Below are 11,845 nucleotides of genomic sequence, written 5' to 3'. Positions count from 1 at the left end.
TATTGCTGCAGTTACGAATAAAAAACGCTGTTTGTTTTCATACCCCGGAGCGTGTAGCGTATATAATACATTATTACACTTAATGACTATTTCGTTTCCACTGCAGTTGCGCTTTATAATTCTTATCATAATAAATAATAATAATATTGCTTTAACATGAACGAGTAATTGATTTTAGTGTTTTCTTTTCTTTGTCAGACGTGTGCTATATATAATAGCAATGATAATAATAATACAGGTTAACGTGTGTCGGGTATAAAGTCGTATAATATAACATAATAAATATAATTATATAATATAATATATATTGTACGCATTGTATATGTAACGACGGTGAGGGTTTTCTCCTCGCCACTTTACCGGAAAAATTTGAAAAAAAAAAACGCCGCGAGATTATTAGTTGTCACATTGCGTTACAATATGGCAAGCGCGCGGCGTTTATTACGGCCGCGCATTCCAAATATATAATTCCGATCTTCCTACGCTGTTCGCGAGACTTATTGGATCGGTCTCAAAAAGAGAATTCCTCCGCGGGTCACGATCGGCGAGGGTTGCGTTCGGGCGGGAGGGGGTGGCTAGCCGTACACGCGGAGAAGTCGGGTACAACATCGTTAGCATAAGCTGGTGCAGAAGTCGAAAAAGTGGAACAACAGATGAAGAATAGGACGGAAGAGAGATAGAGAGAGACAGAGACAGAGAGAGATTGAAGAAATGGAGCGAAGTTTAGAGGAAGGTACACACGACTTTGTCGGGAGGACACCCGTCGTCGGCCGCGGCGGTGATGCTGGTGCAGCCACAGTCGTCGGTCGTATACAGCCCCGCCGCCGCAGCTGCAGCTACCGGTATACATATATATAATATACGACAACGGCGGTGGCTGAGGTGGTTGTGGTGGCGGGGGTCGGGGTGTGTTGAACTCGAGCCAAGGTGTCAGACATAACAATCAATGACGACTGTGCTTGCCAATTATTCCGCTGTCGTGCTACGTTTTTTTTTTCTATTTTATCTCGTACGCGGTTTGGGTTTCTTTTTGCCCCGAATATTTCCCGCACGGATTCGTTTTCGTACACGCATTTTTCCGTCACGTTTTTTCGGGGTCGCCCCGAGGGGTGTACGCGCGTAAAGTGCGGGTGGCTGCTATACACCGGTCTCGTGAATCGGACGGGAAGAAGGGTGGGGACGAGAAACAAACGGCGGAGTTCTTAAAAAAAAAAAATTTTTCGCTCGAGGCGAAATGAAATAAAATAACCGAATGGAAAACTTTTCGATAGTGTCTCGGCCACCGCCGCCGAGCCGATGGGAGCGACGGCGGCGGTTACGGCGGCGGCGTCGTAGTCGTCGCGTAAGTGGTGGTAGCCGGCGGTGGCGGCAAGGTGCGTACTGAACGTGGGCGCAGACACGAAAATGTTGAGGCACCTTGGTCGGTCGGGGGTCATACACACGCGCTCACGCGTTCTGCTCACTAGTTACCAGCAGCGGGAACGTCGTTACACACGCCCGTTTCTTTTTTTAGTCGTCCCGCCGTCCTCACGTTTCACGATTAGTCGCCGACGCACCGCCGCCGCAACAGTACACGCACGTCCGCGCAACCGTCCCAACAACAATAATAATATATAATATTCGTCGTCCCGTCGAGTTGCCAAAGACGTCCATACACACAACAACAATAACAACAATAATTTAGTTCAATTTTTTCTTCGTAATCATTTTCAAAGCCGGTCGCGACGACCGCGTTTAATTTCCCGGACGTTAAGAGGACCGGAAGAATTATCAATGATCCGTCTACACTGCCGACGCTGTCGCCATACAACCGTCATCGTTCCCATCAAGTACAGTTAACATTTGCACTCGTCGACGACACACTACGTTCGGTGATCATCATTTCCACAACCACCACCGTCATTTCGCGCAAAAGTCAAAAAGTAGACGGGTCGCACTACGAACATGGTAAGTGCCGATCGCGAGATTTTAGTCGTCTACCTATAATATTATTAACGATGAAATGGGAAATATTTATCATTTTCCCGTTCGGGGAAACGGAAATTTTTCTCCGTCATTATCGTCTTTATTATTATTATTATTTATCAGGTACTATTATTATCAATTTTAACTGTTCGTCTCTTGCCGGGCGACGACGAGTGGTGTTATTTTAATATTAATAATAACAATTAATAATATTATCATGCGGGCAGTCGTCGTGGTCTTGTAAATAATTTTAATCGCCGCCGTGTCCCGGTCGTCGTCGTCGTCAGGCGGACGGACGGACGGGCGACCGACTCGCGCGCGCGCACACGTACAAATACACACAGTACAAACGCACACGCTACCGCCGCCGCGTCCTTTCTACCACAGCCACCGCCGCCGCCGTTTCCTCTCCCCACTCCGTCGCACAGCTGCCGTTCGGCCGACCGACGGACCGGCCGGTGTGTCTCCCCGCCGCGAATCCCCCTCCCCCCGTCCCGGTACACCGCCACCGGCACGTAGGACCGTCTAGACGTCTAGGCCTCGCGGCGTTCATGTTCCGGTAACCTTGTCCAGCCCACCCGGCGGCGGCGGCGGCGGCACCCCTCCGGTCCGTGTCGGCGGCGGCGGCGGCGGCTGAGTCGTATCAGACGTAATTTTTTTTTTTTACTACGCGCGCCGCTCGTCGTTTTCGTAGAGGTACCTATAATAATAATAATAATAATAATAATAATAATAATAATAATATCTACTACGATATTCACGCACGGCTGATATTATTATATTATACTATTTCACTATTAATATTGTCGCCGTCGTCATTATTGTTCAGCGGCTCCGTTTCGACGCGTGTAGTGAGTGTACTGGACAATTATTAACCTGACCGCGGCGCAGTGTTTTTTGTTTCGGCGAAAACGCTTTGTCGCCGCGTGCCGGGGACGGGCAAATCATCCGAGTCCGCACGACTGTAATATTATTATTATTAACACGATGACGGACTCGAGATAGGACCATTATAGACGACCGAACGAACGGACGAGATAATAATGATATTATATTACGCGATATGATATCGCATTATACTCATAATACGCGAGTTGTCTAGCCCGTGTATCCGTCATACTCACGATCGTTTTGCAACACGCGTGATAATATTTTTAATTCTCATTCACAAAACTAGCCTAATGTCATGCACTTGTATCTAGTTTCTATAAATAGGAATCGGCGTGTCTTTATTGTTTTATCTATACGTTATGTATACGATAAGATAATCGTTTCTATATTCTCATATTGTCATATTATATAGGTAGAGATTATTTATTTACTTTTTAACCAACGCGCGTCCGGATATCGACATGTATATGTAGAGGGTTATTTTTAAGTTTTACAGACTGTTCGAATGGTGTTTAACTTTGAAAAGTTTTTCCGCCCCGTATGTTTTGTTTTTGTTTTTTTTATTACGCTGCGTCGATCTTTAAAATTCATTGCTGTATTTTAACCGAATAACGATCGCTTTGTAAATAATATTGTAAATTTATAATGTACCAAATATTGCAAAAAACCACTGAACTTCGTAAGTTGTTGTCATTGTTTTTTTTTCACATTCTTCTGAAGTCGGTAGGAAGTACCTATATATATATATATATATTTATATTTTACAAAATACACTTCAATCGTGCCGTAAAATTACAATTTTCCATTCTCAATTTTTTTTTTTTTTTGTAACCGATGCAAACCGTTAATTATTTAAATTTACGATACGTCAGAAACAATAAACGCGGAATGGATAAATATTTAAATTTGTGTGAAGTACACTGTAACATAAATGAGTATTGTTGTACTGCTGCTGTGTACTATATAAACATTAAATTTGCCGCCGTTGACATAATACGACGCTTGGATGTGTGTTACCGTGAAATGTAAATTACAATATTAATTATGCGCTCGATGGTTAGGTATAAGGTACCTCCTAACTGTTACGGCCATCGACTCCGTTAAGTACGAAAATAACAGGAAAACCAACCAGATACAATAATTATTAGTTGCATGTAATAAACGCGAAAAATACATAATAAATTCCAGGTTATTTGTTTTACACAACAATTATTATTCCGTTCGGAGTAATTTCATTTGCACGCCGCTATTGTTGTTTGTATAGGTTATTATGCATTTTATAATTACACGACTATAATCCGAAACCCGAGTACATTATTTTAACACGGCGATTAAATTGTGATAGGTAGGTACCACACACACACACACACACACACACACACACACACACACACACACAATCGCTGTATCCATTATTAATGTTATTATTTTGTCTGCGCGTGGTAATGTTAACATGTAAATTATTGTAAAAAATACGGCATTCCCGTTACCCTAACCACCGGTGCTGTACATACTATACATTATTATTATTATTATTATTAATATTATTATTATTGTTGCGACGAAAACGCAACGTAGCGCGAATGATTCTCGGAGCGCGCCTGAGAAAAGTCTCGACACGAATTCGCACTTTCTTTTATTGTTTGCGGACACGACTATTATTATATTACCTACATAATAATAATATTATTATTAATAATAAAAAAAACAAATCTGTAATTATTTTGACTAGACGGACAGAGCGAATAATGTTTATAAATACTACGTAGACAGAGACAATAAAAATATAATACAATAATATTACATTGTACAGACAAAAGTAGCGATTCTATCGGTAAGTAGTTGTTTTTCAAATATTACACACACACACACACACACAAACATAATAATATTATTATTATGCGTACGAGTCGCGACAGACACACGACACCATTATTATGATATTATGTTTACGTCTTGCGATACGCGTACATTATTATATGATTATTATATTACTGTCGTCGATGGTGTCTAAACTCCAACACAATGTCATTATGACGTTGTTTATAGAATAATATGCATAAACACATTAATTAGTACGTTTACACCGTTTAGCGACAGCTCGTCCTCCTCGGGTCTTGTCGCGTGTGGGGCGAGGGTCGTCTTTTTTAAACGACTGCAGTCTTTGCGATATCGCCGACGACGGCGGGTCACGTACGAAAATCGTCGTTCGACAATCATCGTTTAAGGAGTATAGGTCGAGAATCGATCGAATTTGACGAGGTTTTCTTATTACATTATTTCGATCATACACGTAATAAGGTATTTGCGGAGGTAATCGCGTTCATGCAGAAATAATAATAGGCATACCACTCGTATAGGTCGTAGGCGTCTACGGTTATTTTTTTTTTTTGCGCCGCACGTTTATAGTAGTCTTATATAAATGGATTATACGATTTAAGATATAATTATATCAGCTCACGCGGTGATTATTTTTAAAACATTTATTAAGGCGGACTCCATACGACGAACTCTCTGTCAATAATATAATATTTGAACGGTATAAAGTTCGTCCCCAGACATCGACACTCGACAGCAGCTATAGCTGTATAGGTATGTATGTACACAACATAATATAACATGATATTTAATATAATATGTGTGTGTGTGTGTGTGTGTGTGTGTGTGTGTGTGTGTGTGTGTGTGTGTGTGTGTTTATGGTACCAGCGTTTTATTCGCGCCAGACGTCTGGGTCTTGAGAATCCGTGCGCGTAACTCTAACCGATGAAATTTCCGCTGTTTACACACCGCGCGCACAGTGTAAAAAACCGCAAAATAAAATCTCCACCGATGTTTTGACCGCGTTTCAGGTTTGTGAAACCAAAGTCGTCTGACCGTAAAATCGTTTATTTCCCTCTCGAAAATCGCATTCTTGATGATAACATAGAACCGTTTTGAAAATATTGTCGAAACACACTGGCTGTACAAAAAGCATATCAGCTATACAAGAGTAAAAACGTCTGGTCGAAAAACCTCTCGTGTTTTTCAACCGGAACGTAGAAAATACCTAACGTGCGGTACATGCCACGTGGATATTTCCATGACATTGTGTAAAAGCACTTTAAAGTTTAAACTTTTAATAAAATAAATATATCGAGACTATATAAATACATGAAATAGAAATCACGATCGTTTAAAAATGTTTACCTAACGCAATATCACCTGTATATTATAATATAAATAGTATGCGTTAATACTTAATGGTAAATATACGTTTATTTGAAATAATAATGGGATTTTTTTTCTTAAACATTTACTAAATTAAGTTTTGTTTGTTTGAATTGGTGATTTAATTATAAAATTGTCCATTTTCCTAATGAAAAAACGAAATAAACTTATTTAATTATGTTAGTTAAAAAGTTCTAAGAATTCAGTTTTAGAAAAGAACAATTCTGAAGAGTTGCCAGATTAAACTTAAGTTTTAAATACTTGACATGATTTTGGTTATAATTAAAAATACATATTTTAGTGTATATAGTGTAAAGTTATGACTTTTGATATTAATTATTACAAGATTACAAATTTCACAACCGTACAAGTGTTGTATCGCTTTTCGAAAGTATTGTTAAGTACCTATATATTATACAATATAATACCTACATATATATTTTTTATTTTACGAAATGTTGGCTCAACTCAACATCTTGCAGGTACACCCTTCACGGTGCAATTGCAATATCCTACGTTTAAAGTAATTCATTGTCACCAACATAAATAAATAATTTTATAAGTAAACTGCGTTTTATAATTTTTATTTTGTACATGTTACCGATTAGGGATTAGAGAATAAAAATGTTTCCTGAAAATATTTCGTCTTTTACGATAGGTACTTCTGTATAATAGTAAGTACTTGGATCATTTGACTCTTTTAGGTTGATTTTTGAATTAGGTACTAATCACGATAATAAGCAATTTATTAAGATAAACTCAAAATTATAAACGCATACCTAATTTAATGTAATTAAAGTATTGCTATTTGTATACACACCCATATAATAATATATGGATGCAATTTTAATAATTCAGCGATTTATTTGGGTACTAAATTGTATCTATTCTATTTAATGTACCGAGGGAAACGATTTTGTCATTATGCATAATTAAAAAAAGTAAATGTTATACATTTCAATAATGATCATTCATTTAAAAGAGATTTGGGTTTTTTTAAAAAAAAAATAATGTAATATACTCGACCGTGTGGCAGAAAAACGATTTATGAAGATTTTATTGTTATTATAATTTTGTGTATATATTGGGAATAGTGGTGCCGACGATGAAAATATAGGTCACGGTATTAATAAATCCGTAATTCGCGTATATTTACTGATCGTGCATTTTATGAAATTTAATAATAAAGTTATCGCGCACCAACACGCGTTGTTATTACTTTGCCGTAGGTTTTTTTATTTTATTTTTTGTAAGTCACAGAAATTACCTACTATTACTAAATGAATGAAAAATAATATTCAGCATTTGTTTTTTTTATAATATTACATGTGTGTACAATATGTCATATTTATATTATATACACGTATGTATTATAATATAACGATTGTTTATAAAATAGTGGTTTAGCAATAGTTTTAAAAAAAAAAATTATTAATTTATCAATTTCAATGACAGTGGGCCGTATTTGTTCTGTCTACACAAATCAGAACAATAAAAACAATAACCGAAACGGGGTGTAATCGAATTTCGTTGTGAATTTTCCTGAAAAATCAAATCGGTCTGCAAACGATATATTAATATGATATACTATAATATCACGCACAGTGTACACGCGTGCAACTTCAGGTGCAGCAGTATAATGTGTTTTGTACATTGTACAATATAATAATAATGTGTGTAAAAAAAATATTGCACAATAACGTAAGTTGCCAAATACATTTTTACACTGCAGGCAGCTTTTGACTAAATATATAAATACCTATATCACTATTGCGTAATCACTTTTTCATGCAATTTATTTTCGTGTGTATTAATTTTGATAAATTTATGAACCTATAATATAATATATTATAATGCTTCATTCAGAACTGTAGTGTACCTACCTTATTATCGGAGCTCCAGGTGGATTTACTATTATATAATAATAATGTGTATACATCACACTCGACGATTCCCTCGTCAATTGCCCGAATGTCTCCTGGTGTATAAAGACTTTTTATCTTAATCTGTTTAGCAAATCGAAACGCTGAAGCGGTTCGTTTCAATACTTTAGCAGGTACCGACAATAAGTACACACATACATAATAAATATATTATACTACACTGACAGACCATTAATTAAGGTCTTAATAGGCAATAGTGAATAAAGCAAAACTGCAAAATCAAATTCAACGTAAGCATACCAAGATCAGCTGAAAGTTTTTAAAATTTTAGACACCTAAGCTATATTATGACTTTTTGTTTATATTTTTAGAAAAAATAATATAATAATTTCGTATACAACAAGTATTTTTTTTTAAATTAATTTAAACTTAATTAAATTTAAATTAGGTAGGTACCTACATAACCAAATAGAACGTTCGATGTGATAAGGATGATTAATTAATTAACGTCGGTCCCTAATTCCCTCTTGCAATTTTTTTTTATTTACTGACTGCGCTCGTTGATCGATTTGGGATGTATTTTGAAACACGTTCTACGGTGGTGTCCTTTTATAGATTCACCATCATTCACGCCTCCAACAGACTATTATTACGTCTGTAATAAAACGTTTTCCGAATTCAATTTTCTCTTTGGTTTCAAATCGAAAAAAAAAAATATCAAAAATTCACCAAGAGAAATCAGTTTTAAGTGTTGTGTTTTTTTTTTTCATTCATTTTGTTACGCGTTCTTTTTTATGACCTTGGACTTAGGATATTATACATAATATACGAACCATTAAAACGAACATTTAATCACATATGTTATTACTTATCATTCATTATTATATAGTGTTGACTATAAATATAAAAAGCGTAATCGAAGATAAAAATTATCAACGGCATATTATGTGTCTGGTGTCAGTGACCTAAAACCAACTATAAGTGTGCGCTCGAATTGTAGATTTCCGTAAACGCGAAATCTTTACTTCTTGTAACTTATGTTTTTCTAATGAATTGCGTGATAATAGAATAACTGGTTTTTAATGTTTTTTTATTATATACGTTATATTATATTAGAATCATTACGTTGATAGATTTTAGAGTCGAGAAATTTGGAAAAATTACGGTTTTCATATGAAATTAAGATATTAAGTTTTTATGTTAATATACAGAAAACAAATTTTAATTTCAACTTAACACTTACCTACATAATATGATATTTATGAACATCTATCATGCCTTTTCCTATCATAATATGGACGTTACCTACTATAGGTGTCTAGGTATAAATGTATAATATATTCATAGTATGTTATCTGATGCAGTACGATATATTTTTTAGTATTGATATCGTCTCATATATTGTTACCTTTATCAATATCATATCACGAAATCGAACATCAATATCGTAATATCGTCAAGTCAAAAAGAAATTTATTGTCAAAACATATTGTAATAAAATGTTTCTATGAGTTATACGTTACTATCATTTTATATTATATAGGTGACCTACACGATAAAAAAAAAATAAAAGGAATAAAAAAATGCATAAAAATAAAATAATATGAATGATATTAAATACTATCTACTTAGCTACTTATATTTAAATCGTTAAATTTATTTTCTGTCAAAATACAATTAAATAGAAATTTTAATGTATTTATATCGACATCGGTATCAGAAAATGTGTTGTCTACATTATAACTTGATACGACGAAGTTGTAGTGACCGTATTCGCTTACCCGTCACGACGTTCGAATAATATTACAGTCGTTTTTTGTTTTCCCGGTTCGGATAAAAATTGATTATTTAAGCATCTGTATACAAAATAATATGACGTATTCAGACACACCGTGATATTATTATTATAACACGCCTAGTCGATGTGTCATCCCCGATTATGACGAGTCATCATTCTCCGCAATACACGTTATTGTCGTCTATACCGGAGATAACAGTGAAAATAGTCACCTGCAGGTTCTACACGCGCATTTAGGTATAACAATAATATCATATTGTACAGTGTTCCAATGTATTTTAATAACAACTCGGGTGTACATATAATAATATCGCACGGGCCCGGCGAGGGGCGCGGGAAAAGCATTTTAAACATTCCGAAACCGTCTAAACAAAATGTGACTTACGGCCGACGACTTATACCGATTGCCGACACGTCGAGCGCCAACGTTTTTCGACGTCTGTGATTTATTATATCCGCGAGGATAATGCCAAAAAGTTCTCTCTAAAGTCTGGTATATGGTATATTATCGACCCAGCGCGCTCATTACGCCAAACCGATCAATAACGATCATTATACCTACCCAAGTCCGATATTCGTGGTGCAGTGGCACTATTATTTATTTTTATTGTTATATTATATTGCGATAACGTGATCGTATTGTGTCTGTCTATTGTATTGTTGTAAACATAATATATACGACGTATAATTATTATTATGTAACCATATTATAGTGCTCAAACTCAAGAGTCCACGAGAACTTCATTCGAAATACCTGGGATTTTTTATTTGTACCTACGTCATATAATATTGTTATAACTAAAACGCGCAATAATAGCTGGTATATACCTACCTATATTTTTTTTAAAAATCTAAATTGACATAATATTAAAACTATAATAAATCATTAATCACTCTAATATCACTGACGTAAAAACAATAAGTATATAGATATCTAAATAAAATATGTCCATTACTGTATATTTTGCCAAGAAATCTTATTTTAGATTGAGATTAATTCATCAATCCAGTGTCATCAAATAAAATATTTTATCGACATTTAGATTAAAATCTAAAATCTTTTATCCATACAATTTATAACATCACGTGAGTACAAAAAATGAAAAATTTGCATTCTTAAATGTATTAAAAATACAATATTGTAGTAGGTGCCTATGACAAATTGTTAGGTTTGGTTTAGATTTTCTATATAATTTATAGTTACGATTTTTTGGTCAAGTTAAATAATAATAAGACTACAAAGAATATAATATATTATAAAAGGTAATTATTTTAAAGTAAGACACTCGTTTGTTTCTCAGCTGTATTTAAAAAAACATAGTGTCTTTTATAGTTTACCAAAACTCAAAATAAAATAAAACGTTTCGTGTTAAGAATCTAAAACGGCTTCGAGTCTACACTACTTTTTTTTTTATTAATTAACCCGCGGCAGCTTAGGCCATTGGGTGGTTTTTACTGTGGGGGAGGTTACTGTAAGTTTAAACACGTGTGTTTTGGTTTGGTAGATTTTTTAGTGGGCACCTGTAGGTATATCTACTATGCCCGAAGAAAAATGCCACCCGCGGCCGGCATCGAACCGGCGTCGGTGTGCGTCGCAACCGACGTCTTAATCCGCTCGGCCACTCTGTCCCCCTCTATACTACTTTATACAGTCCTAATTTCAAAGGGGAATTATTAATTTATATTAAGTATTCATGAACTGATGTAAGTTTTAAATTATAGGCTTCGGGTAGAGTATAGTATATAAATAGTAGGCGGGTGTGAACATTCACGAGGACAAATACGGAAAGAGATGTAGGGGTACCCTATTCATAATATATAGAATCGATGACGGGTAAATATTGTATTTTATTATGTTTCAACCATATAATTATAGACATCATGTCGTAGTTTCAGGGAAGTAACAAGGTATATCATATTATGAAGTATGTTTTGTAACGCTTTAGCTGAAAGATCAGAATTCAGAAGTATAAATACTTTTTTAAAGCAAAGTACGTAAATGATTAAACATATTACAGTCGAAAGTTTAATGTTTAGCTCAAAAATCTGTTTTTAATGAAATGGCCTCAACAGGTTGTTGGAAATTAATTCCGTTACTGAT

The 11,845-nt window shown here is 35.3% G+C and overlaps 1 protein-coding gene across 1 annotated transcript in view; it reads left to right on the top strand.

Moving 5' to 3' along the window:
* Positions 1-566: 566 nt before the first annotated feature.
* LOC132940711 (uncharacterized) overlaps positions 567-11,845 on the top strand; it is a 35,049-nt gene continuing 23,770 nt past the window's right edge. The window contains exon 1 of the mRNA XM_061008422.1: positions 567-1,947. The gene's annotated coding sequence lies outside the window, so the exon portion shown is untranslated. The remainder of the gene's footprint in view (positions 1,948-11,845) is intronic.

Source organism: Metopolophium dirhodum, chromosome 3 (genome assembly GCF_019925205.1).
Source record: "Metopolophium dirhodum isolate CAU chromosome 3, ASM1992520v1, whole genome shotgun sequence".
In the NCBI taxonomy this organism is placed as follows: domain Eukaryota; kingdom Metazoa; phylum Arthropoda; class Insecta; order Hemiptera; family Aphididae; genus Metopolophium; species Metopolophium dirhodum.
The sequence above is the reverse complement of the archived record's forward strand: the minus strand, read 5'-3'. Positions and strand labels throughout refer to the sequence as shown.